The 25,753-nt window shown below is 35.0% G+C and overlaps 1 pseudogene; it reads left to right on the top strand.

Annotated features, from left to right (window-relative positions):
• The first annotated feature begins 535 nt into the window (after positions 1–535).
• Positions 536–24,322, top strand: LOC149419062 (uncharacterized; annotated as a pseudogene).
• The last annotated feature ends 1,431 nt before the right edge of the window (positions 24,323–25,753 follow it).

Below are 25,753 nucleotides of genomic sequence, written 5' to 3'. Positions count from 1 at the left end.
TACATCAAAATTTTGTGGTTTGTAGATTAGTTTGTAGTTTGTAAAGCAGAAATAAAATAGCAGTTCTTGGATTTTTTTATTAATTCATTCTTACCACTAAGGGTGCTCACTTTGATGCATTTTCTGATTCTGAACACTGGACTGACATAAATTTTGTCCGACTTGACTTTTTCATATGCGTCTTTGTTAGTCTCTCCTGTCATCTCCGGAACGCAGCACACAAATATAATCGACATGAAAATTGACTTGTGGTCCGCTGAATACTTTTCTGTGAATAAAAAAGGTGGATTTTAATTGTGTCACTGAAGGGGTTATATACAGTTAGAATTTTCAAAAAACGATTTTTGTTATTTCTATTTCGTAATAAACATTTATTTAAGTACACACACTAAAAATTTCAAGTCGATCCGGCTATTATTTTCGGAGTTACACGCATATTTGTAAAAACGTGTCAGAGCGGAGACAGTGACTCCAAAACGTATTCGGGGGTTTTAAAAGTCGCACCTTACAGCGATCAAGAAGTGATGAAGAAAGAATGTATTGGAAACTTACAGAAGAGAATGAGCACGAGACACTGAGATTATGTGAGTAAAAATGTGGAAACAGCTCATAATAAAAATGAAAAAAAAAATACAAAAAAAAAAACTTTTGGTGGAAAAGGCAAACTTAATGGTAAAATTATCGTCAAGTTGACAGTTTATAATTGCTTAGCAATTAGGAGAAATTGTGATTCCGTCGAAAAAATTTATAATGCTATCTGGGCCACATATTATCATTGCTCAACGGACAAAAACCTCAACACGAGAAGTGCCCGATCGGACCAGAGTCATGGTGCAGTTGGCAACGGGCAGTAGCTGCCAATGAATTACCCACTTTCAAGCATGATCATCCATTATTACCACAAGATTTTGCTGGGGCTATACTTCCCATTTATACAGATCTCAGCAATGAGAAATTATTAGAAATATGTGAGGGTGGTTTCACCCAAAACAACAACGAGAGCTACAATCAACTGATATGGAAAATCTCTAGTTAAGTTCATAATTGCATTGAATTGCCAAAAATAGTTCAGGCCGGTTCCAAAACTTTCGAAACATATTTAATGAAGGTACAACATCATTATTATATTACATGAATGCAATTGGGGTTTTACTTGGGCCCAAAGCGCATTCATACGCCAAAAGAGAGGATAAACAGCGCGTGGCCGTCTCCGACCGCAGAGCACATGATAGCACACGAGAGGGAAGAATGGTCCGCAGACAACACCAACTCGAGTTATCAGAAACTGACGAAGGGGCAAAGGGTGTATTATATGGTTCTGGAATAGACGACTCGATGGAAGTTGAAAAATTTTTTTTTTTAATCTGTGTAAAGTGCTTTTCAAACTTTAAACGCGTTTTTCTCAAAACTGTGTTTTTAAAGTCGGTGACCAAGATTACTCGGAAACGGCTCAACCGATCAGTCTCAAATTTTAACACGAGCTTCTTAAGTATATTTTAGAGTTATTAATCGAAGGCCTGTTCTCACCGATAATTATGTATTTTTTTATAAACAATATACGGCCAAAATTTTGGTAAAAAGTCGTTTTTTTGAGAAGCCGCCATTTTGTCAAAAAAATTATTTTGCTCTGTCCTTCGATCAATTGGAGGAATATTTATTATTAAGAGATCCGTTTGGTTTTTTCATTTTAGATGATCCAGTCCAGAGATATGATGGTCACCGCAAGATGTCTTTTTTAGAGGAGCTTCTGGAGATCAGCTATAGCAGCTTTCAAAATGGCTACTAAATTAAAAAGTCTTCTCAGAAAAAAATCTTGAAAAATCCCTTTTTTGGGCCTCCTGACTGTATATAACGCCTTAAGCCGCGTCTCCAGCGACCGTTTCCACAATATTACGATGAAAATTGTCTTAAAAATTCGAAAAGGGGACGTTCCCATCCACATTTTGATCGAAAATGCAATGTTCGTGTTTTCCGTGGCAGTTTTAAAACATTCTCTTTAATAAATAATGTCTTAAGGATGATCGTTTCTATCATGAACTCATTTTAAATAAAGTCTTTAAGTCTATTTAAAGAGAGCCCAATAAACCGCCGGAACAATTTTTGACAGCTGCTGTTTCTTGATTCTAAAATGGTACATCAGGCTTGTATATGAATCCCCAGTTGCAAGGAATCGTAATGTGACAGCAAGTCGCGTTTCTGGCGAAATGACATAGTTTTTTTAAATGTCTGGCCGGAATAAATAAAACTTACTAGACGCGAAAGAAATTACCTATCCCAAATCTGTCTCCTATTTTCAATTACTGATATAAATTAAAATTTCAATGTCGAAAGTACGGTTGAACCCGAGATTTGTATTTCCTCCCTGGTGGAATACTTTCTACGATCGCTAAAACAGCAAGAACGTCTTCCTCTTCAGAACTCATCTTGACAGTTCATTGCAAAAACCGAGAGCACACAAGTCGTCCCCATCAGACATCTACAAAATAATGACAAAATGTCTATGGCCACGTCCACCCCAATTTTTAAACAAAGGGAGGAGACGGAATGTGGACGAAAACAAAAATGTTTGAGGTAATGTTTGACGTGTTGTTTGTGAAAACGGTCGCAAGAGATACCGCTTTAAGCGATCGTTAAATACAGCTGTGGATGTTGGTTGGATGTGCCAAGACGGTCGGTCAAATTTATTTACAATTTGGAAAACATTTGTGAAAAGGTTCTTAAAGCAACTTCCTCTATGCGATGGTGGTAGACGCTGCGTAAACCTCACTTATTACATAAACCTTATTATAATCTACAACTGAGGTTTGTTATAAGTTATTACGAGTAGCTACAATAAATTAATATTACATCGCAAATGAACACTTACGAAACTGGCGTATTTTTTCATAAATCGGCAGGACTCTTTCCAATTGCTCAGCACTGTAGCCGTAAGTAGAATTAGAGTTGGCTGAAGACAAATCCCCTGATTCAGTATCCGGTGTGCCATATATAGCAAAGGCTATTTTCTGCTTGATCAGAAATATGTCTGTTTGATCAAATCTAAAATAATAAATTAAAAAAATTACCATATACAGCCAAAACTAGTGATTTTATGATATCAAAACACACATTAATAATATACGTATATAATTTAATTGTTATTTTAAACCGTGTGTATTGTGCTCGCAACGTTACACCGCTAGACGCATTTATGAAAGTATGGTGGAGCCCATCTGTGAAGTCTTCATCGACAAATGTAAACCTTCATTCACTATTTTTTTTTTTTTTAATTTGGTAGGTGAGAATGGGTACCGCCGCCCTGGGAACCATTTATTGGATGACCAACACCCCTGCCACAGGTCACCCCAAGTGGTTCGCTACGTTTGGTGACTTAGCAGGGGTGCCCGGGTTCATGGGTTAAGGTTTGCCCGGGTCTTGGTGGCGGGTGCGTCGGCCCACCTTCTGCGTGGCGGGCCGGTTGGGAGATGCTGGTTGAGAGAGACCCTTTACAACCGGTTACCGCTGTCCGGGCCGCTCAATAGTACAGGAGCCTGACCCTCAGGCTCACGACTAAGGGTGGGCTGCCCCATCAGCGAGTGAAAAAACCCCGCCACTGCTGTTGTGCCGGTTCGTGACCGGAGGGGACCCAACAGCAGCGTTTGGGACGCATTGGATGCCCTCTCCAGCCGGACTCTCCAGCCTATTGCCTAGCACCGCAGTGGGTGGGCTGGAACCAAACGCTCATCACTCCTCACCAACTTAAAATCATGAACATACAAAATAAATTTAACATCAATACAGCGGCGAGTAGCAGGCGTCCCCGGTGCAGGCCAAAACTGTTGGTAAATTTTGCCAACATTCGCGGCCTGCACACAAATTTAACTCTTTTCATCACCATCTTTTGTCCCAACGTCCCAACCTTCTTTTCCTATCCGAAACTCAGATAGCCGAGCCGCCAGACTCCTCCTATCTGGACTGCCCAGGCTTTGCCCTTGCAAGCAAGTTCCGACTCAAAGGAGGAGTCTGCCTCTATAGTCGATCTGACGTCAACTGTGTACGACCATTGAGTCTGGAAAACTCCAGATTCGACGTAATGTGGGTGCGCGTCAATTTGTGCCAGTACGGCAAGATTCTACGCATGTTTATACCGTTCACCGAACCATAGCGAATCAGATACTTCCGAACTCTTCAAACATTTGAGCGATACTATTGATGATCTCTTGCCCCGCTACCCTTCGGCCGAGTTTATTGTTCTGGGTGACTTCAATGTTCATAACGAACCATGGTTGAAGTTCTCAGGCCCAACGGACTCGGCTGGCCGACAGGCGGAATCCTTTGCCATTTGCTACGGATTAGAGCAACTGGTTCAGGAGCCTACAAGGGTTCCTGATGTCCAAACACACCGCTCCAATCTGTTAGACCTATTCTTAACTACTGTGCCACACAGTTATAAGATTGACGTCACAGCGCCTCTGGGATCATCCGACCACTGCCTAGTGACGACATCAATCCCCGTTAACCTCAGACCAACCAATGAGAGGCTGAGGAGAAAAGTGTGGCACTATAGGTCAGCAGATTGGTTCGGTATGCGGGCCCATTTCAACGCTTTTCTGTGGTCAACTGTTTGTTTTCGGACTTCGGACCCTTCAAGATGTGCCCAGGAGATTGGTGAAGTCATCAAATCGGAGATGGATGGCTTCATACAATCGACTACTAAAGAAACTGGTGTGGGCTCAAAGCCGTGGTTCAGTCGACAATGCTACGAAGCAGTTTGACGAAAAAACGCCGCTTACCGAGCCTACAACACATCTCGAACGCCCGAAAGCAGATCAGCATACAACAAATCGGCGAAGGAATGCAAGAGAATCATGAATAGGTCAAAATTCGAACACGACCTGCAGATCAGCAAAAAGCTGGCTGCCTGCCCGCATGGCAGCAGAGCATTCTGGTTGCTTGCGGGCTCAATAGGTCGGAATTTTTGCAAACCCAGTTTGCCACCTCTTACCAGACCTGACGGCTCACTAGCAAACACCGCCACCGAAAAGGCTAACCTATTAGGGAAAATGTTTGCGGAAAACTCGACCCTCGACGACGGAGGTGCTGTTCCACCGTCGGTTCCTTACTGCGGCCTCTATATGAAAAAGCTGAGGATCCGGCATCGGGATGCACTCCACGTCATACGGGGGCTCGATTTTAACAAAGCTAGTGGACCTGATGGAATACCTGCCCTGGTATTGCAGAGGTGTGCTGCGGAAATAGTTCCAGTTTTGAAAAAGCTCTTCAAAATGTCCCTGAAGTGTTGCACTATGCCCTCTGGTTGGAAAAAAGCGGTCATTCACCCTATTTCCAAGAAAGTTGACCGCTCCAACCCGGCCAACTACCGCCCCATAGCGATCACATCAGTTCTGTCCAAAGTGATGGAACGTGTGATCAACAACAAACTGCTCACATACCTCGAGAAGAACAAAATTATCAACGACCATCAATACGGATTCCGGCGGAACCGCTCGTGCGGTGATCTTATCGCGTATGTGACGCATGTTTGGGGGCGGTGCGTCACGGTGAGACCCAAACGGTCGCACTAGACATATCCAAGGCCTTTGACCGGGTCTGGCACCGAGGACTTGTCAACAAATTGCCTTCTTACGGACTTCCCGCATCCCTGTGTACGTGGATTGCTGACTTTTTAAGGGATAGGTCGATTCAAGCGTTTGCTGACGGTTTCACCTCTTCCTCACACCCCGTAAATGCTGGCGTCCCACAGGGATCGGTTCTGTCTCCGACTTTGTTTTTGTTGCGCATCAATGACCTTTTGACATGTGCACAGATTCATTGTTACGCGGATGACAGTACAGTTCATGATAGCTTTTTTTGACAAGCCCCCAAAGGGCACACAAACTCCAACGGCTCAGAGGGCTTTGAAGCAGAGAATGGACGGTTATCTCGAGAGTATTTCCTCCTAGGGTAAAAATAATCTCGTCGAATTTAATTTTTCAAAGACCCAATCCTGTCTGATTACGTCTAAAAGGGATCCAAATGATAATCTAGTCTCCTTCAACGGAAGCAATCTTCCGAACAGGCCTTCCATTGATATGCTTGGTGTAACTATAAGTGACCAGCTCAGGTACGGGGGCTCAATCGAAGCCAGAGTAAAGTTGGCCTCTCAGAAGCTGGGCGTACTGTACAGGGCCCGCAGATACTTTAATATTACACAACTGCTGACCCTGTACAAATTGCAAGTGCGCCCTACTGTCGAATTTGGCAGCCATCTCTGGTCTGGAGCCCCTAAATACTTGAAAAAACCCTTGACTCTGTGCAGAAACGGGCGGTCCGTTTGATAGATTCCCCAATCTTAACAAACGGACTGCAATCTTTAGAGCACAAGCGTCAGGTAGGTATGCTGTCCTTGTTCTATCTGTATTATGTACAATGGAATATGCTCTGAGGAACTAGCGTTATTGATCCCTTCGGCACCGGTGCGTAGTGGGGATACACGCCAAACGCGCGCCCAACATTTTTACATGGTTGACATTTGTCACATGAGAACGGGTCGCTTCTACGATTCTTTTTTCAGTTCAACAGCTCGGCTGTGGAACGAACTGCCGGCCTCTGTGTTTTTTCCCTCCTACAACATGGGACTCTTCAAGACCCATGTTCACTCCTTCCTCTCCACAATAAGACCCTCCACACAGCATCCCCAAAGATGACATAGGCCCTGAGGGAAATTATTTTCTTCAGAGCCTCATGTGTGGAGTTAATATAAAAAAAATTAAAAAAAACAAAAATGCATTCATGTCTGAGGGGTACCTTTATTGAGATATTAACTTTCTTCTTAATTTGCAATACACTTGATGATCGGGAGATTTTAATAATTTCTTCAGTTTGTCTGAGATTCCGAGTATGTTTACTATCATGAGATATTTACAATAAATATCTAACTTGACTTAATATCCGTTCTAACGGATGCTCTGAGTTATTCTTAAGCGGGAGGGAACTCTGACTGAAATGCTAGCCTGTAGATCGGCTAGCATCGGCTGTATTCGTAACCATTCGGGTATTAGACGCTTGTCATGTGGTATTACTACTACCACCTATGAAGACATCTTAAAACTACATAAACTAAATATCATATCTTAAATCTATGCACTCTAACGACATTTGTTGAACGGTATTTACCAACACTACAATATCTAATGTATTTTATTTTTATTTACTGCAATGTTATATGTGTGTAAATGATAGAATCGATCTACAATTCTAAAATAATATCATATATTTATACTTTTTTTTACAACCAGTGTTTTTTTGGCAAAATAAAATGAATAAAGTATAATGGATCATCTATGGCCAGTATATTTGAAAAATCTTACTTATTCCAGTCCGTACAGCCAAGTATTTCCAGATAATCCTGTTGAATTTCTCTGGCCGTATTGATTGAACTCACAGGTTCCGACTCGGACGCATTAGATGAATTCCTAGAAAAAAAACCAATTCATAGAATTAGCACTAAAGCTACCACGAGATTTGATAGAACAAAGAATAAGTTATCAATTTAAAAGCAAATAATAAAAATCATAAGACTCACATGATATTTCTTTAAAGAAAGTCTAAGAAAATGCACACTGAAAGAAATGGCGAATCTGAAAGAGACATTTTTAATTGAATAATTATTAGATAGTGTGGTTTAGAGACAATTTTTATTAAAATTTTCGATTTCGTATCCACCTATTTCCTTTGTACTATTTAAATTAGTGACTGTGGATTTTATTTAATTAAGAAGATCACTTATTACTGACCGAGCCGAAACCGAAACCTAAACCGAATCTCGACTTCTGTTCTAGTTTCGGCCTAATTCTTTTTAAATAAATAATTCAATATTTTCATGGGGCAAAAACTTATTTGATAAAACTTCAATTTATCATATTTAATCATTGAAGATAATATTAGCGACTCTTAAACAAAAATGTGAAGCAGATGAGTCATGAAAGGATTCGGTCGCATCTGGCCACTGAACGCAGATTTAACTCAGCCAAAACTAGGAGAGAAGCTGAGTTTCGGCTTAGGTTTCGGCTTGACTAGTGACAAAGTCAATAGATGTCGCATATTAACAAGGATAAGTTTATCCAAGACACTTATCTATATTTCAATTAAATTCGGGTAGAATATTGCAACCACGTATAAAGATAGCAGCCAAAAAAGTAAATGAAAATTATGTTTGGTAGCTCTTAGTCAAAGTATGGTAAATTAAATATGACGGAAGTTGATATGATCGAAATAGCTCAGTGGCAGCTCAGAGCACTACCCCGACAAGGCAGATGTCCTTAGCTCAATTCTCTCAATTCGTTCGAGAGTTATTAATATTATTTTGATGATTTATTGGTAGCAGAAGTCGGGGACGCCCGAGGAAGACATGGCACGACAGAGTGAATCAGATACTTGAGTCGGGCCATGTCAAGAGTCAGAACAATAGAAGAGTATGTATGAGACGATGTATGAATGTGAATGAGGCGAGGAGTGTGTGCCAGGACCGAGTTGTTTGGCGGTCCGTCCTCTCTGCCTATCCTTGCGGGGAAACGGCGTGATGGTTAGTTAGTTAGTTAGTTAGTTAGTTGATGATTTATTATTTAAATAGATTAATATACACTATACGTTTAGCCGAATTTAGGCGTTTTTATTGTTAAACTAGTTAAATTAAATAAAAAACATAAATTAAATGGTAAATTGGTCTACTTTTAGCATTTTTTTAGCTGTTATGTAACAGTTCTTAAGTTTAGATTATTGGTACTTCAACTTCAAAGGAGTTACAAAAATACAAAAGCTCTTTGAACTTCGAATTACACACATATTCAAAAAATCAATCTAGTCTTTATTTTAATTTGAGAAAAGGTTCATTTTTGTATTAGAAAAGGAAAAACATCATAATAACTAATTATTATTTAAACGATAAACTTTGAGTTCACTAAGTGACATTTTAAAGGTACACATTCTTTAAAAATTAAACTTTATTTATTTATTATTTCCGTATATACATTACATTGTCTACCAAATTATTTACATTTGTATATAATACATAAACTTAAAATGTTGTTAATATGGTGTTTGTTTTATGCTGGGTGTGAGGTAGGTTGGAGTAGGTAACACTGTGGTGGGTAATGTTATATGTTTTGTGAACACCTCACTTTAGCAACGTTTAGTACTTAAGAGGTTTAAATTAAATTTTATTAAGTTATTATTTTAATAAAATTATTCTAGTTGCATATGTAGTATACACATTACACAATCGCCCGAGGAAAGTCGAACGTGATCCTACACATCACGAATGGAGGTTTTGACTGAGCCGAATTTTCGGTTAAGTTTTGGCCGAAACTGAAACCGTGGCCGAAACACATTTATTGGCCGAAACTAAAACCGAAAACGAAAATTCGTTCGATGACAGAAGATAATATTATCTAAAAAAATTGCGGTCGCAAATGAACTTTAAAAATAAATGATTAGTATGATGAATGATTATCCTAATCAAACCACGATGTTATTATTAGCGCGACCATATTCTGCCAAGAAATTAATCATTCTGACATAAGCAATATATTTTCTTACGCGTAATTGTTTGACATTTTCGAAATTGGAGCTAATGTTATACATTCATATAAACGATTTTTTTTTGTTTTTCCCCTATAGACTCAAAACTACCGAACCGATTTTGCTAAAATTTTCAAAGATTGTTCTTATTAGTGTCAGGAGTAGTTTGAGTAGTAGAAGAAGTCGGGGACGCCCGAGAAAGACTTAAAGCATTATCTCTGCACCGGAATGATAATTAATATTTTATTTTTGATATGTGTAATTATTTTTGATTCTGTGATTGCGTAGCATTCACTTTAGTAAGCTAATCAGTAATTTTTCACGGGTAACAAATAGGTTATAATAGACTACCACATGATATAAGAGTGACTCGTCAGAATTCAGAACTTTTTAATTATATATTACACACTTTACAAATATAAGGCAAAAAACGTCCCGATAAACTGCTTTTTAGCAGTTTGTCTGACGGGTTCTTTACATTATAAATCTTATTATATTGAATTTACAGTTACATTTTACAATTATATGTATAAAACAAAAAAAATAAAAATTCTACCGAAATATAGCAAAAGAAAATTATGAAAAACATAAATTACAATTTTAAAAGTATTTAGAATAATAAATCATTGTAAGCCAATACAAATTAATTCTTTCAGTAAGCCAAGTTCACCAATTGTTTGTTTTCGGCACAGTTTTTAATTTTAGCAGGTAACATATTAAAACAACTGGGAATCATATAGTTTAACTTTATTTGTCCATATTTATTTATATGCTTAGGTAAAATAAGTCCTTCATTACACAGTTAAAACGGGTATTATGATTGTGTTCTAGCCTGTTTATATATAAGGGCTTATTTATGTGATGAAATCTAAATTTGTACCACAGAATTGCTCTCACTGAAAGAATTTTGAGACTCTGATAGAAGTATATAATATTATGCCTTTTTTTGTATTAATTTTTTTCAGCTAATAATTTAACCAATGAATTTTGCGCGGATTGAACATGGTCGATATTAGTTTTACAGGAAAATTCCCAAGCTGTTATTCCATACCTTATAACAGATTCACTGAGAGATAAATAAATTATTCGAAGTGTGCAAATTTTGGAAAAAAAAAATTTACTTATGTAATCTGCTTTTAATTGATCTTAGTCGTGCACAAACTTTGTGAAACTTAAACCTTACTTTTCAGACATTTATTTCCATAGTCAGAAACCTTCACAGTCCACTTCGATATAGTAAATAACTAAATATGTTAAAAGTGTGAACAACCAACAATTTGTAAGCTTTTTAAGGTCATTTATAGTCAGTCCTAAAGAGTCCTAAATTCTCCAGTTCTTAAAATAAATATCAAGTCTATTTCGACTAATCTACTAATAAATGTGATATGTAGTAATGGAAGGAAAAATATGTAATATAATTTTTTTTTATCTGTTTGTAAATAATAAATAATATGAAACCCATAAACTTGTAATAAATTGTACACAACCTTTGAAGCGATGTTTCGTAAAAACGGCGCTATTCAAATTATCCAAATATTATTATTATGATAATTTTTTACGAAGCAAAGAATTACCACAACACTTCTTAGTTTAATCCCACTTTAAATGAAAAAGAACCATATTCGTTTCTTCTTCGTAACTTCCTTGATAACTCAAAAAAAATTAACTTAGTTTTATATCCTTCAATGGAATTCTACTAAGAATTGACTGTTTCAAAATACAAATTAAATAAAATTAAATGAGTGATTTTTATTTTTAATTTTACTTTAAACACTTATTAAACACTGCATCGTTAAAAAAAAAAAAAAAAAAAAAATCTTTAGATTTTTTCTGCCACTTTTTCTTCACTGTATCATGGAACCAACAAGACAGCATTTATCATAATATTTAAAAAAAACAATCTGCAAATCTCAATTAAATTACCGATGCTTACCAGTTTTTAAAACTTATTAAACACTGCACAGAAAAATTATACCAAACTTCTCATTGAAAGACTGAATGGAAATCAGAGCTTAAGAATTAAATAAACGCACACGTTGTCTGTACAATTTAGAATGACCGATCCGAGCGAAGGAAAAAACTTTTAAAACAAGACGGGTTGTTTCAGTTCTGCGAAACAACTGGCCCATGTGGGTTAAATAACAGAACTTTAATAGGACTTTCACAAAACTTAGAAATTAATGAATTGTTCAAATTCTCTGGAACAACCTGTCTTTAAAGTCGGCGAACTTCGAATGCATTTCAAATTCCTATATGTCTAAAAAAATTGTATGAAAATCTTGATATCCCACAAATATTACGTCATTGATTACCTATCATTTTTTTCGTATTATCGGTTTTATCATGCGTATTATTTTATCGTGATGTGAAATTTATATTCGGTGAACGGTTGGTAATTAGTTTTACTAACGTAAATGACCAACGCAGACTCGTGAATATGATAGGAGAAAAAAAAATTATACCTCTGGATAAAAATACTATTAAAATAAAACACGACCTTACCGTAATACAACGTCAACAAATTGCAAGCTTGTGGAAGGAGTTGGAATCCAGACATAACAATGGTGAATCAAATTTAACAATAAAATACATAAATTCAACACCCAAAATAGTTTATTTACTCCCAAAAAACTCGTCAAGCCGTCTTCGAGAAGATTTTACTACCAGAACGTCAGAGGTTTAAAGACAAAGCTGAACGAATTTAGGATAAACGCCCCAATTATTTCACACGATGTCATCGCTCTTACGGAAACCTGGCCAGAACCGTCAATCCACTCAGCAGAGCTTGGTCTACCCTTTCATCAGGTCTACCGGCTTGACAGAAATATCAACACCAGTTCCAGATCAAGAGGTGGAGGCGTCCTTATAGCAGTCAACAGAAAAATGTCCTCAAAAGTGTTGAAAACCAAAAATTGTGATGTCGAACAAATTTTCATTATGGTAAACGATAAAAATTAAAATTACATTATTGGTTGCGTGTACATTCCTCCGTCGGCTAATTTATCTATTTATAAAAATCATTCCGAAGATATCGAACTTTTGAAATCAAAACACAAAAAACATAAATTCATAATTTTTGGAGATTACAACCTTCCAAATTGTAATTTCAACTGTACTGATTCCCAATCAGTTACATTGTGCGAAAGAGAAATCATTGATATGTCAATATTTCTGAATCTCACCCAATTTAATAATGTACATAATTCAAATAATCGCCTTCTAGATCTTGTTTTCTCAAATGAAGAGGACATAATAGTTAGTAAAGCATTAGAGTCTATCCTTCCCATTGATAATCATCATCCTCCACTGTCAGTAATTATTCCAAACAATGTTAAAAAAAATATTAAACTCTCAAGTTCTAGTTTTAATTTCAAGAATGCCAATTACAATGATATTAATGACCATCTCAGCAAAGTAGATTGGACTTTTCTCAAGGAAAACAATATGATCTATAATACAGAATCATTTTATTATAAAATAAATGCCATTATCATAGACTGTATACCCTTAATAAAATTCAAAGAATCAAAGCATCCAAAATGGTTTAACAAGGAATTAATTCAATTAATAGCTAAAAAAAAAGTTTTACATAAAAAAATTAAAGCAGTGAGGTCCCTACCAAATTATATTGAGTTCAGTAAAATAAGAAAAGATTGTAAAAATATGTCAAAAATTTGTTACAACAATTATATAAATACGGTAGAAATGTCAATTAATGGAAACATACAACAATTTTGGAATTACGCAAAGTCTATGAAAAATTATGATATTAGCATACCCTCTAATATGTTTTTTATTTATTTATTTATTATTTTATTTACGCCCTAATGGGCTTTTACATGAAAATATACATTTACATTGATTACAATAATTGAACATAAGAAGATAAATGGAGTTAATTGTAAGAAAGCAACACATATAATAAAATTTTGTGCAAATTAGCAAAACACTAATAAGATGGATTCAATATAAAATATACCCAAGCATGAAATAGTAAGTAAAAGAAAGTTCAACATAAAAAGTAAGTAAGTGGGTGTGTTTAAACCCAGTATTAATTGTGTGTTTAACAAATCGATAAACCAATATAAATTAGAGTGTAACTTACTCGTGAGGTAAAGAACATTATAACAGAGATTTAAAAAAAAAAAAAAATAACAAAATAAGAGTTGCACCTGTAAAAAGCAAAAACTAATAGAATTTAGCAATATCGACATGAATAAGAAATAATAAGATCTGAGATGGAACATAGTGTTATGTATAAAAAGTAGTTAGTAGGTATATGCATACAATTATAAGTGTATAGTAGAGCAAATAAAAAACAAACAAATATGGATATAATTTACTTGAAAGTTTCGAATGGGAGAAGATGTAATAAAATTATTAAAGCTATAAAAGTTAATTATTAGCCGATAGAATCGAAATAAGTTGCCTTTTAAAGCTCACAAAATTGTCAAAACCAAATATATCTATAAGTTCACAGTATTTATTCGCAAGGTTGTGAATTCTAGGAATTGGTGAAAAAATAGAATAATTAGTGTTGAGGTTCTTGTTAAATTTAAAAGTATCTTTACTGCGAGTTTGCCTAGCAGGAACATTAATGCAAATAAGTTCCAACAAATTAGGGCTGTCAATTAAAGATTTAATAATTTTGAATAAAAATAGCAAATCAATTAACACTCTTCTATCAGATAATTTAAGAAGTTTAGTTTCAGCAAGCAAGTTATTGTAATTTATAAATTCGATTGGAATTTTCATTTTAAAATTAATGTACCGAAGGAATTTATTTTGTACCTTTTCTAATGATTGAGAATGGACCTTGTAGTACGGTGACCATACGGTGGAATTGTATTCTAATTTGCTTCGTACTAACGAGCAATACAGATGTTTTAATGTTGACATACTTTTAAAATTTGCTCCCATTCTCAAAATAAAACCTAGTATTCTCATCGCATCGCTTGTTATTTCATCGATGTGTTCGTTAAACTGTAGACTCTCGTGGAATATAACACCAAGATCACGAATCTGTGATACACGAAGAAGATTAGCACCATTCATAAAATAGGAAAAATTAAGTGGATTTTTGCCTTTGTAAAAACTGATAATCTGGCATTTACCTAAATTTAGTTGCAAATCATTGACAGAACACCACGCACATAGTTTATTAAGGTTCAACTGCAAAATTGCGCGATCGTCATCGTCTTTGATTATTCTGTATATCTTCAGATCGTCGGCAAATAACAGGACTTTAACATTAGTAAAAATATTAACAATATCATTGATAAACAAACAAAATAATATTGGGCCCAAGTGAGATCCCTGTGGTACTCCGCTCGAGGCAGCAAATGTATAAGAAGTAAACGAATCTATCTTGACTGCTAAGTACCTTCCTAATAGATAACTCTTAAACCATTCCAACATGCTCCCTCTTATTCCCAACAATTTTAGTTTACGTAATAATATTTTGTGGTTTACTTTATCAAATGCCTTACTGAAGTCAGTATATATGGAATCAGTTTGATGTGATGCATTAAGGGCATTAACAATATCATTCGTGTACAATATCAAATTGGTAAGAGTAGATCTACCTTTAATGAATCCATGTTGAAGGGGAGAGATGGTTCGATTGATTCGGGATATCAACTTATCTAGTACTAGGCTTTCAAAAAGTTTGGGTAAAGTAGACATTATACATATTGGCCTATAATTTGTTACTTCGCTCTTATTACCTTTTTTGAAAATGGGCGTTAAAAGACTAAACTTCCAAAGGTCCGGGAATACACCTGATGAGAGTGACTTTGTAAATAACTTATGAATAGGATATGACAATGTATGCATACAATTTACTAAAAACCTGGGCGGAACATTATCAGGTCCTGCGGATTTTCGGGAATCAAGACTCTTCAGCTTAGATATAATATCGTCTATGGTTACATTACAGTCAGATATATCAAGAGTTTCAACCAAATCAAAGCACGAAATATTGCTGTCTTCACTTGCATTAATGTAAACGCCGCTAAAAAAATCAGCAAAAAGATTAACAGTTTCCTGAAGATTTTGGGATAATTTAGAATCGAATGACACACTACTAGGTATGTAAGTACCATTTTCTTTTTGGGATTTAACATATTTCCAAAAGAAATTTGAGTCGTCCATGATAGAGCCTTCGACATCACTAATGTAATTTTTGTAACATTTTGCGGAGAGCTTATTGCACTCTGCCCTCAATTTTTGAAACGCAGTATAATCGATGGCCAGGCGACTTTGTTTGAATCTCTTATGAGATAATTTTTTGAGGTAAATTAAGTCTATCAGGTCTTTTGAGAACCATTTAGGGTATAGAGTTTCTCTGTAAGTCGTTAAAGGAACAAATTGTTCAATTGCAGAATTAACGATGAAGTAAAATTTTTTAAGGTGTACATTAATATCATCGTCGCTATCAAAGAATGACCAGTCAGTCTGTTTAAGGAAATTTGAAATTTTAACATAGTCAGCTTTTTTGAAATTTCGAGTTTCTACTACCTTTTTTACGATAGGAATTGGTTTAAGATTAGACATGCATATTTCTAGTGGTGGATGGTAAACATCGACAGGTAATAGAATTTCGGTACTTCTCACAACACAGATGTCAGACACATTTGACAGTGCCAAATCCAACGTACGACCTCCTATATTATGAACATTATTACACTGTGTTAGACCTAAGAACAGTGCCATATCTCTAATAACACGAATATTAACATTAGAACAAGAATTGACAGAATTCATATTACACCAATCATAATGTGGCAGATTGTAATCACCAACTAGAAGTAGTTTAGTATTAGGATATTTAGCACAAATTGATTCAACCTCGTCGCAGTGATTGCTGTAGCTTTGGACATCAGAATTCGGAGGTAAGTATGCACATCCCACTATTATTTTACCTCTAGAAGTGTTCACATTGACAAATACTTTTAAAATTTGCTCCCATTCTCAAAATAAAACCTAGTATTCTCATCGCATCGCTTGTTATTTCATCGATGTGTTCGTTAAACTGTAGACTCTCGTGGAATATAACACCAAGATCACGAATCTGTGATACACGAAGAAGATTAGCACCATTCATAAAATAGGAAAAATTAAGTGGATTTTTGCCTTTGTAAAAACTGATAATCTGGCATTTACCTAAATTTAGTTGCAAATCATTGACAGAACACCACGCACATAGTTTATTAAGGTTCAACTGCAAAATTGCGCGATCGTCATCGTCTTTGATTATTCTGTATATCTTCAGATCGTCGGCAAATAACAGGACTTTAACATTAGTAAAAATATTAACAATATCATTGATAAACAAACAAAATAATATTGGGCCCAAGTGAGATCCCTGTGGTACTCCGCTCGAGGCAGCAAATGTATAAGAAGTAAACGAATCTATCTTGACTGCTAAGTACCTTCCTAATAGATAACTCTTAAACCATTCCAACATGCTCCCTCTTATTCCCAACAATTTTAGTTTACGTAATAATATTTTGTGGTTTACTTTATCAAATGCCTTACTGAAGTCAGTATATATGGAATCAGTTTGATGTGATGCATTAAGGGCATTAACAATATCATTCGTGTACAATATCAAATTGGTAAGAGTAGATCTACCTTTAATGAATCCATGTTGAAGGGGAGAGATGGTTCGATTGATTCGGGATATCAACTTATCTAGTACTAGGCTTTCAAAAAGTTTGGGTAAAGTAGACATTATACATATTGGCCTATAATTTGTTACTTCGCTCTTATTACCTTTTTTGAAAATGGGCGTTAAAAGACTAAACTTCCAAAGGTCCGGGAATACACCTGATGAGAGTGACTTTGTAAATAACTTATGAATAGGATATGACAATGTATGCATACAATTTACTAAAAACCTGGGCGGAACATTATCAGGTCCTGCGGATTTTCGGGAATCAAGACTCTTCAGCTTAGATATAATATCGTCTATGGTTACATTACAGTCAGATATATCAAGAGTTTCAACCAAATCAAAGCACGAAATATTGCTGTCTTCACTTGCATTAATGTAAACGCCGCTAAAAAAATCAGCAAAAAGATTAACAGTTTCCTGAAGATTTTGGGATAATTTAGAATCGAATGACACACTACTAGGTATGTAAGTACCATTTTCTTTTTGGGATTTAACATATTTCCAAAAGAAATTTGAGTCGTCCATGATAGAGCCTTCGACATCACTAATGTAATTTTTGTAACATTTTGCGGAGAGCTTATTGCACTCTGCCCTCAATTTTTGAAACGCAGTATAATCGATGGCCAGGCGACTTTGTTTGAATCTCTTATGAGATAATTTTTTGAGGTAAATTAAGTCTATCAGGTCTTTTGAGAACCATTTAGGGTATAGAGTTTCTCTGTAAGTCGTTAAAGGAACAAATTGTTCAATTGCAGAATTAACGATGAAGTAAAATTTTTTAAGGTGTACATTAATATCATCGTCGCTATCAAAGAATGACCAGTCAGTCTGTTTAAGGAAATTTGAAATTTTAACATAGTCAGCTTTTTTGAAATTTCGAGTTTCTACTACCTTTTTTACGATAGGAATTGGTTTAAGATTAGACATGCATATTTCTAGTGGTGGATGGTAAACATCGACAGGTAATAGAATTTCGGTACTTCTCACAACACAGATGTCAGACACATTTGACAGTGCCAAATCCAACGTACGACCTCCTATATTATGAACATTATTACACTGTGTTAGACCTAAGAACAGTGCCATATCTCTAATAACACGAATATTAACATTAGAACAAGAATTGACAGAATTCATATTACACCAATCATAATGTGGCAGATTGTAATCACCAACTAGAAGTAGTTTAGTATTAGGATATTTAGCACAAATTGATTCAACCTCGTCGCAGTGATTGCTGTAGCTTTGGACATCAGAATTCGGAGGTAAGTATGCACATCCCACTATTATTTTACCTCTAGAAGTGTTCACATTGACAAATAGTTGCTCGATGGATGTGTTTTTTGTGGATATTTTTGAAGAACTGAGATTTTTTGAGATAGCAATGGCTACACCACCTCCTCTCATTTTGGCACTTGTTTTAGAATTCCTATCCATACGGTAGATGTTGAAATTAGGGAAGCCTAATTCGGCAGAATTGATTCCTGAGTCGAGCCATGTTTCGGTTAAAATGAAGATATCACTGCTGATAGTTGCCGCCGAAGTCAGCAACATGGGAAGTTTAGTGCGGATCCCTCTCACATTTTGGTAGTAGCATTTTATTTTTTGTTGTTTCAGTTTTTTGGCGCACATTCAATAATTTTAGGTACAGAGTTCACATATTTGATAGTTATATTGGTTTCACCGTTGTTCTTCCTCGTCTCGAGTTTTTGGCGTAAATCTAGAAGTTGAGTCCTCTGCAATGGTGTTTGGTCGTTACTGGCCTTTATACCGTTTTTCAGTTTTGCGTTCCTGGTCAAAACCTCACGAGCCGAGACAGAGTCATTGAATTCGACCTTAATCGGTCTAATTTTGTTGGACTTTTTTACACCAAGTCTGTACGACTTAACCACACTCGGTATTAATTCATTATTTATATCACTAATCGCTGAAACTACTTTATCGCTGTCCATTTTAATAATTGTTGTTGTTGATTCTGAAATACTTTCGGGAACATTAAATAAAATAATGTTCTTTGACCGGGTTTTTCTTTCCTCGGCCTCTGCGAGCAAATCATTTATTGAAGATGAAGTATTTGTCGGGTTAGTAACAATAGACTGAGTATCCGTTACACTTTTTAATGTTGACAATTCTCCTTCCAACATTCCCATACGAACAGCCATCAATCCTGTGGTTCCTAACAGATCCGTTGTTATCGGGGTAATTTTACCCATTTGCTCCTTCGTAAATTTGTTGCCGGGGTCATTAATAATTTTTATCAGCGAACAGAGTAGATTGAGTAGAGTAGAGTTTTATGAAAGCAAAAGAGCCGACGACTCCCAAAATGTAGCTCACCTATTTGCCGACTTCTTCAAAAGTGTATATGTCCGTGACATATACACTTTTGTCACACAATAATAATCAACGATCACTTGCCTAGTTTCTTCACGGATCATGACTTAAATGTGACTAATGTAATAATTGAATTTAACGATGTACTGACTCAGCTAAAACAATTAATCAAAGCAAGAGCGGAGGTCCTGATAATATCCCACCTGTTTTCTTAAAGAATTGCGCCACTACTCTTGCATATCCACTACATTTTCTTTTTAACCAGTCACTACAAATAGGACACTTTCCTGAAAAATGGAAATACAGCTTCCTCACCCCGATATTTAAAAAAGGAGATAAAAATGAGGTGAGCAATTATAGACCGATCTGCCTTTTATCAACTATTCCAAAAATGTTTGAAAAACTTATTTTTAATAAAATCATTCACTGTATCAAGCCAGTAATTTCTCCTAACCAGCATGGTTTTACATCAGGAAAGTCTACTTTGTCCAATCTCTTAATTTATCAAAACTATTTATCAGAATCCATGTCTAAGAAGTTACAAGTTGATTCAGTCTATACTGATTTCAGCAAAGCATTTGATAAGGTTAATCACGATCTGTTGTTAAAAAAGCTTCATAAATTAGGAATAGCAGGGTATCTATACATGTGGTTTAACAGTTATTTAAGTAACAGGAAATTGGCCGTTAAAATTGATGGCTTTATTTCTTATAAATTTAAAGCTACCAGCGGTGTCCCCCAAGGGTCACATTTGGGACCAATTTTATTTTTGATATTTGTGAACGATGTGCTCACTATATTCAACGATGTCGAAGTTTCAATGTTTGCGGACGATATGAAAATATACAAAGCTATAAGAAATATGAACGACTGTCAAACATTGTCAAATAACTTGCTTAAACTATTTGTTTGGTGCCAAGAGAACTATCTAGAACTAAATATAAACAAATGTCTAATTATGAGATTTCATAGAATAAAAAATTCAATTATTTATGATTACTCCATCAATGATGTAGCTCTAACCGCTGTAACCGAGGTGAATGATTTAGGTGTAAACTTTGACCAAAAACTGAATTTTATAAATCATATTGAAATTACTTCAAATAAAGCTTTGAAAATGTTGGGTTTTGTTATAAGAATTTGCAGCCAATTTAAAAATATTCAAACATATAAACATTTGTATGTGTCATTGGTTAGGAGTCAAATTGAGTACAACTCGACAGTGTGGGCACCTAGTTACGCTAGTCATTCACTAACGATAGAAAGAATTCAAAAAAAATTCTTAAGATTTATTAATTTCAGAATGGGTATTACAAGGGAATGCGTCAACTATGATTATCTACTATGTCAGCTTAATTTATTAAAATTATCTGAACGTAGAATAGTTAATGACCTAAAATGTTTATATAAAATCATAAATTCAATAATTGACATCCCTGAACTATTATATTTGATTTCCCTACATATACCTCGTAAACCAACATTGAGGCATTATCTACCGTTCTATTGTGATAACTCCAACACTGAATCTCAATTCTATACCCCCGTTCGCCGTATATAAAATTTGGGCAGTGACTATAAAGATGTTGTTGATATATTCAAAACATCATTCACCACATATAAACAAGTCATTACCCAATTTATTTTGGAAAAAAGAATATCAAATACAATATAATTTAACTACAGAAACTAAGTATTTTCGTTTTATTTCGTTTTTGACATTTTTTTGTAAGAGGTTGTGTTTTATTATGTATTCTATTTCCTTTTTGATTTTGTTTTGTGATTTTACTTTGACTTTGTTTTATTTTTGATTTGTTGTGTTCTTTGTAAAAAACAAGAAAACAACATGTAAAAGCCCTGCCGGGCGTAAATTTATAAATAAAAAAATAATATTTATTATTGGATCATTTGTGAGAAAATCACCATTTTGAAAATGCCAGAGTTAAAATATTTTTTCTCTTAAAATATGTGGGTACTTCATCACTTGTCCGAATTCTTCACACTTTAGTTCCAATCTTAAAAATGACACTTAATTGCAACATAAAATAAGTTCATTGAACAGATTTCTAGCAGGAATAATTGATTCAGACAACCGAAATTAGTATTCTTGATTATTATGGACAAGTTTCCTGTAAGTTTTTTTAATAAATATATTCCCCCTTACTAATAAATGTGTTTAAAATTTTGCCCAACTAATAAACAACCGTTTTCGATGGAATGTTAAATGGTTGTTAATCAGATGTGTAAGATTTAAAACACGTTTATTGGTTAGACCCGCTTAAATAATATGTTTTAGATTAATTATTTGCTGCGTTCTGTCGATGATATGGGTACCTCGGAGTAAGTAATAAGTTAAGTTTTTCACTGTTCTGACCTTACGCGCCGCGTAATATTTACACCACGTTTTTTTAGTAAGGCTTTACATAAATTTAAAGCCCATTTTTAATCAAATTCAAAAAAAATTCGGTGAAAAGAAACAATTCTTCAACATTTATATTTATTATGATAAAGCCTGTGTTAGGCCAAGCTATAAGCGCGCTATATTTTCGTGGTCTATTTCAGCGTATCGCTGGTGGTTATGGCGAGCGATATGCTGAAGTAGACCAAGCCATTTTGATATGGTGTAGATTTATATCTACCCAACGGTGATAACAAATTGTATCGGATATAGATTATTAGTAGAATTAATTTATAAAAACCGTAAAAAATCAACACAACTACAAATATCATTATTTCCGATACAATAACGCCTTCTGCACAATGTTTTGTCTCCCCAGATACTGCAGCGCTTCCCGTATGTTCACGGAGGGGCGAGTTTGACGCACACTGAAGAAACATACTAGCGCCTAATATAGTCACGGCTCCCTAAAGGCTTCAACTTTCTATTATTCTATTTATTTTATCATTTTATTCTATTTTATGTTCAATTCATCTTTTGTTTTTCTTTCTTTGTTTTCCTGTTCTATTTTTTGTTTTTGATCATATTTTTGAATGTGTGGGACTGCACTAACCTCCCCACATACCAGAATAAACATTTATTATTATTATTAAATTCATTTGTTACAAAAAAAAATAACAAAACAATTATAACTATATTATCATTATCACAATGGAGGACGGGTTTTCTCATGAATTTGAACAATTTATCAACTGTCAAAGTTATTATTGAAGTTCTGAAAAAGTCTTAATCAAGTTCAGCTATTATCCAAGTAGGTACTGTGCAACAATTGGCTCATGATGAAATAACAACAGAACTCGAATAGAACTTTCGCATAATCTGAATTTTATATTTTGAATTGAATTGTTCAAATTCTGTGAAACAACATGTCCTTACGAGACGTTAATGGTTGTTTATCAGTTGTGTAAAATTTTTGATATACATTTTTTATATATTTCCTATACATTTTTGTCATGACTTGTTGGAATACTAACAACTCTAATTTCTACTGCAAGATAGCTATAACAGACTAAATAAAGATTAAAAATCAAATAAATTGTTTATCATCAGTGTTTTCTTGGCTTCTTTTTACACGATGATGGAGGCAAGCATGTCTGGGTAATAAAAATGATATAAGAGAGTTGAAAATACAGTAATAATACCTATACATATTATGCTTATGGGGTTGAGATGGTACGTAATTAGAGTTTTATAGTGAATGGGAGTACGTTGACGGACACGATACCAGCAGTAGTATAAAGTACAATCCCATGATTTAAGTGCCCATCACACGAACAGTTAAGGAAAAATGACCGTCGTTATAGTGCTTTATTGTGCTTCATCATTTGATGTAAAAATCTTTGCACTGGATTCTTTGGTCATAATAACTACCATGGCCACATAATATTATGTGAATATTCTACAAACCAGAGTGGTAAAAACATGGTTGCTTGAAAAGTTTCTATTTTGAAGTGGTCCGCTACGTTTGTTGACTTAGGAGGGGTTTATGGGAAATTTGTCAATTTATTGGAGGCGGATGCATCTGCACATCAGCTGTCGCCATATGAGGGAAACCCTTTGACGTGTGTAGTTGAACTCTCTCGACCCAAGGCCTTGCATCGCAGTGGTAGGGATTAATTAATTCGTCACTCCTGGTCACACTAACCCCCAGATTCCTACTCGCCCCTCATACATTTTTCCTTCACAAAACTTCCTCTCATTCCGTCCCTTAAAAAGACCCTCCACACAGCATCCCCAAATATGACATAGGCCCTAAGGGAAGTTATTTTTCCCAGGGTGTCCTGTGGGGACTTAAATTAATTTTTAAAAAGCCGTGTTTAGTGTCCAAATTTAATATGTTCTCCATCTCATTTCTCTACTCTCACTACCTTCATCTTCACAACATTTGGGGATGTCATAGTCCCACTGGCTCCGAACAGTTGCGACTATTGTTTGAATTTGAAAATATTTTTCAAAATTTTTTGTTGGTATATTTTGTTGGTATAAACAAATATATTCGCCTGAGACCACAATTTTATTTAAGTTTTTTACTCCAAATAAGCCCAGCAATCATTGGATAAAGTTTTTCGGTTACGTGTGATTCTTACTCAATTGTCCTCAATCGCTGCTCATCGTTGACCTTTCATAAAAAAATCTATGTTTGCTTAGTCATTTTTCCACTGAGCCAATGGCGTGGGCTTTTAAAAAGGCCAAAAATTCTACTGACAATTTTGATGATTGATGCTTAGAAAATAGACGACACCTCCCACCAGTGGCGTGACGATGAATTATTCCTGCCCCGTGCCATTGATTTATAGCCTCAATTACAAAAATAAAAAGACCATATTTAGAATTTCAGCGAATGATTTATTTAGTGTTGATTTTACAAATATTCCAATTAACTGGTTTTCAGCATATATCACGCGGTCTCTCGCGTCTATCGATATATTTATTTTTCGTTATTTATTATTATTATTTATCCAAAATAAAAAATAAAATATTATAATAATGTAATAATGAGGAGGATCCTATAAAAACAATCTAAACTCTGTAAAAGTTTTCTTTAAATTATAACTAAAAAAAATTCTACCTTCTCAACAGAATCACTATTTAAATTGTTTCCAGTTCCAAATCTCAGTGACATATTTAAGCAAGCTTCCATTATAAAAATGTGCAAAGAAAAAAATTACAAAGAATACCGAGAATTTGACAAACTAATGAGAAATGGAAATCAATTTATTACACCTAATTTTAAAACAACACAAATGCAAAACCATTATATTTACCAAACCATAAAAAACTACAATAATCTCTAACTGTGCTGTATTGTCAACCAATCAGAACAAATAAATGAAATTAAAAAAACTTAAATCAAACATTACATTGAAAAATCTATATTCCATACAAAAAATATTATTACAACATTAAACCTGTGTAAGAATCGTGCCTCCCTTATCAGACACAAGAACTCCTCTTTTTCGATAACGTAAACGTGACCAATGATGATTTAAAATGCAATATTGTTAAATATTAATGTATCAATATTCCTGATATTACAATAAAAAATAAAAAAAATAAAATTAAAATAATGTTGATGAGTTGAATTGAAATACCTGCTTAACCTTTTGAACGCGTTAATTTGCTCCGTTTTATCTATACCCGTACGCGGTACATATTTTCAAATACCTATGCATGCAATTAAATGTCAAATTATAGCATTCTGGCATGATTTATTGGACGATATAGACAGAACAGATTATTCTCCACAATATGAAAACAAATCTTCGTGTGTCAACACTCTTAGATGTTTATAAAAACAAAAACATAAAATTTCACACAAAGACGTACCGTATCTTTTCAATGTGGTCCCGCCATTCACTCGGCGTCATAAATAAACCACTCTCGGTGTGTGTGTACTTAGGCCACTGTGTTTATAGACACAAGTGGGACACCATGATCACTTATCATTCTTAGTTATGAAAAGTTGTGAATGACAAACTAGTACTAACGCCATCCGTTGACAAAAATGTAAACTAAAGGACTAAAAGGCGCGAAGAGGCGCACTTGGTTATCGATCTTTTTTTATGAAATACAATTTTATTTTTGAGAAATTCTTGTAGATGTCAGCATCGTGATAGTTCTACAAATGTCCAAGTGAGCAAGAAATACATTTATGACGAAAGAGAGCGGGAATATCGGCCGTCAAAGTTGCCGTATCAACTGTTGATACAGCCGCGTGTGAGTATAGA

This window comes from Hesperophylax consimilis, chromosome 12 (assembly GCF_061612785.1).
Source record: "Hesperophylax consimilis isolate HC1 chromosome 12, BYU_Hcon_1.0, whole genome shotgun sequence".
Classification (NCBI taxonomy): Eukaryota; Metazoa; Arthropoda; class Insecta; order Trichoptera; family Limnephilidae; genus Hesperophylax; species Hesperophylax consimilis.
This window is presented reverse-complemented; position numbering and strand designations above follow the sequence as displayed.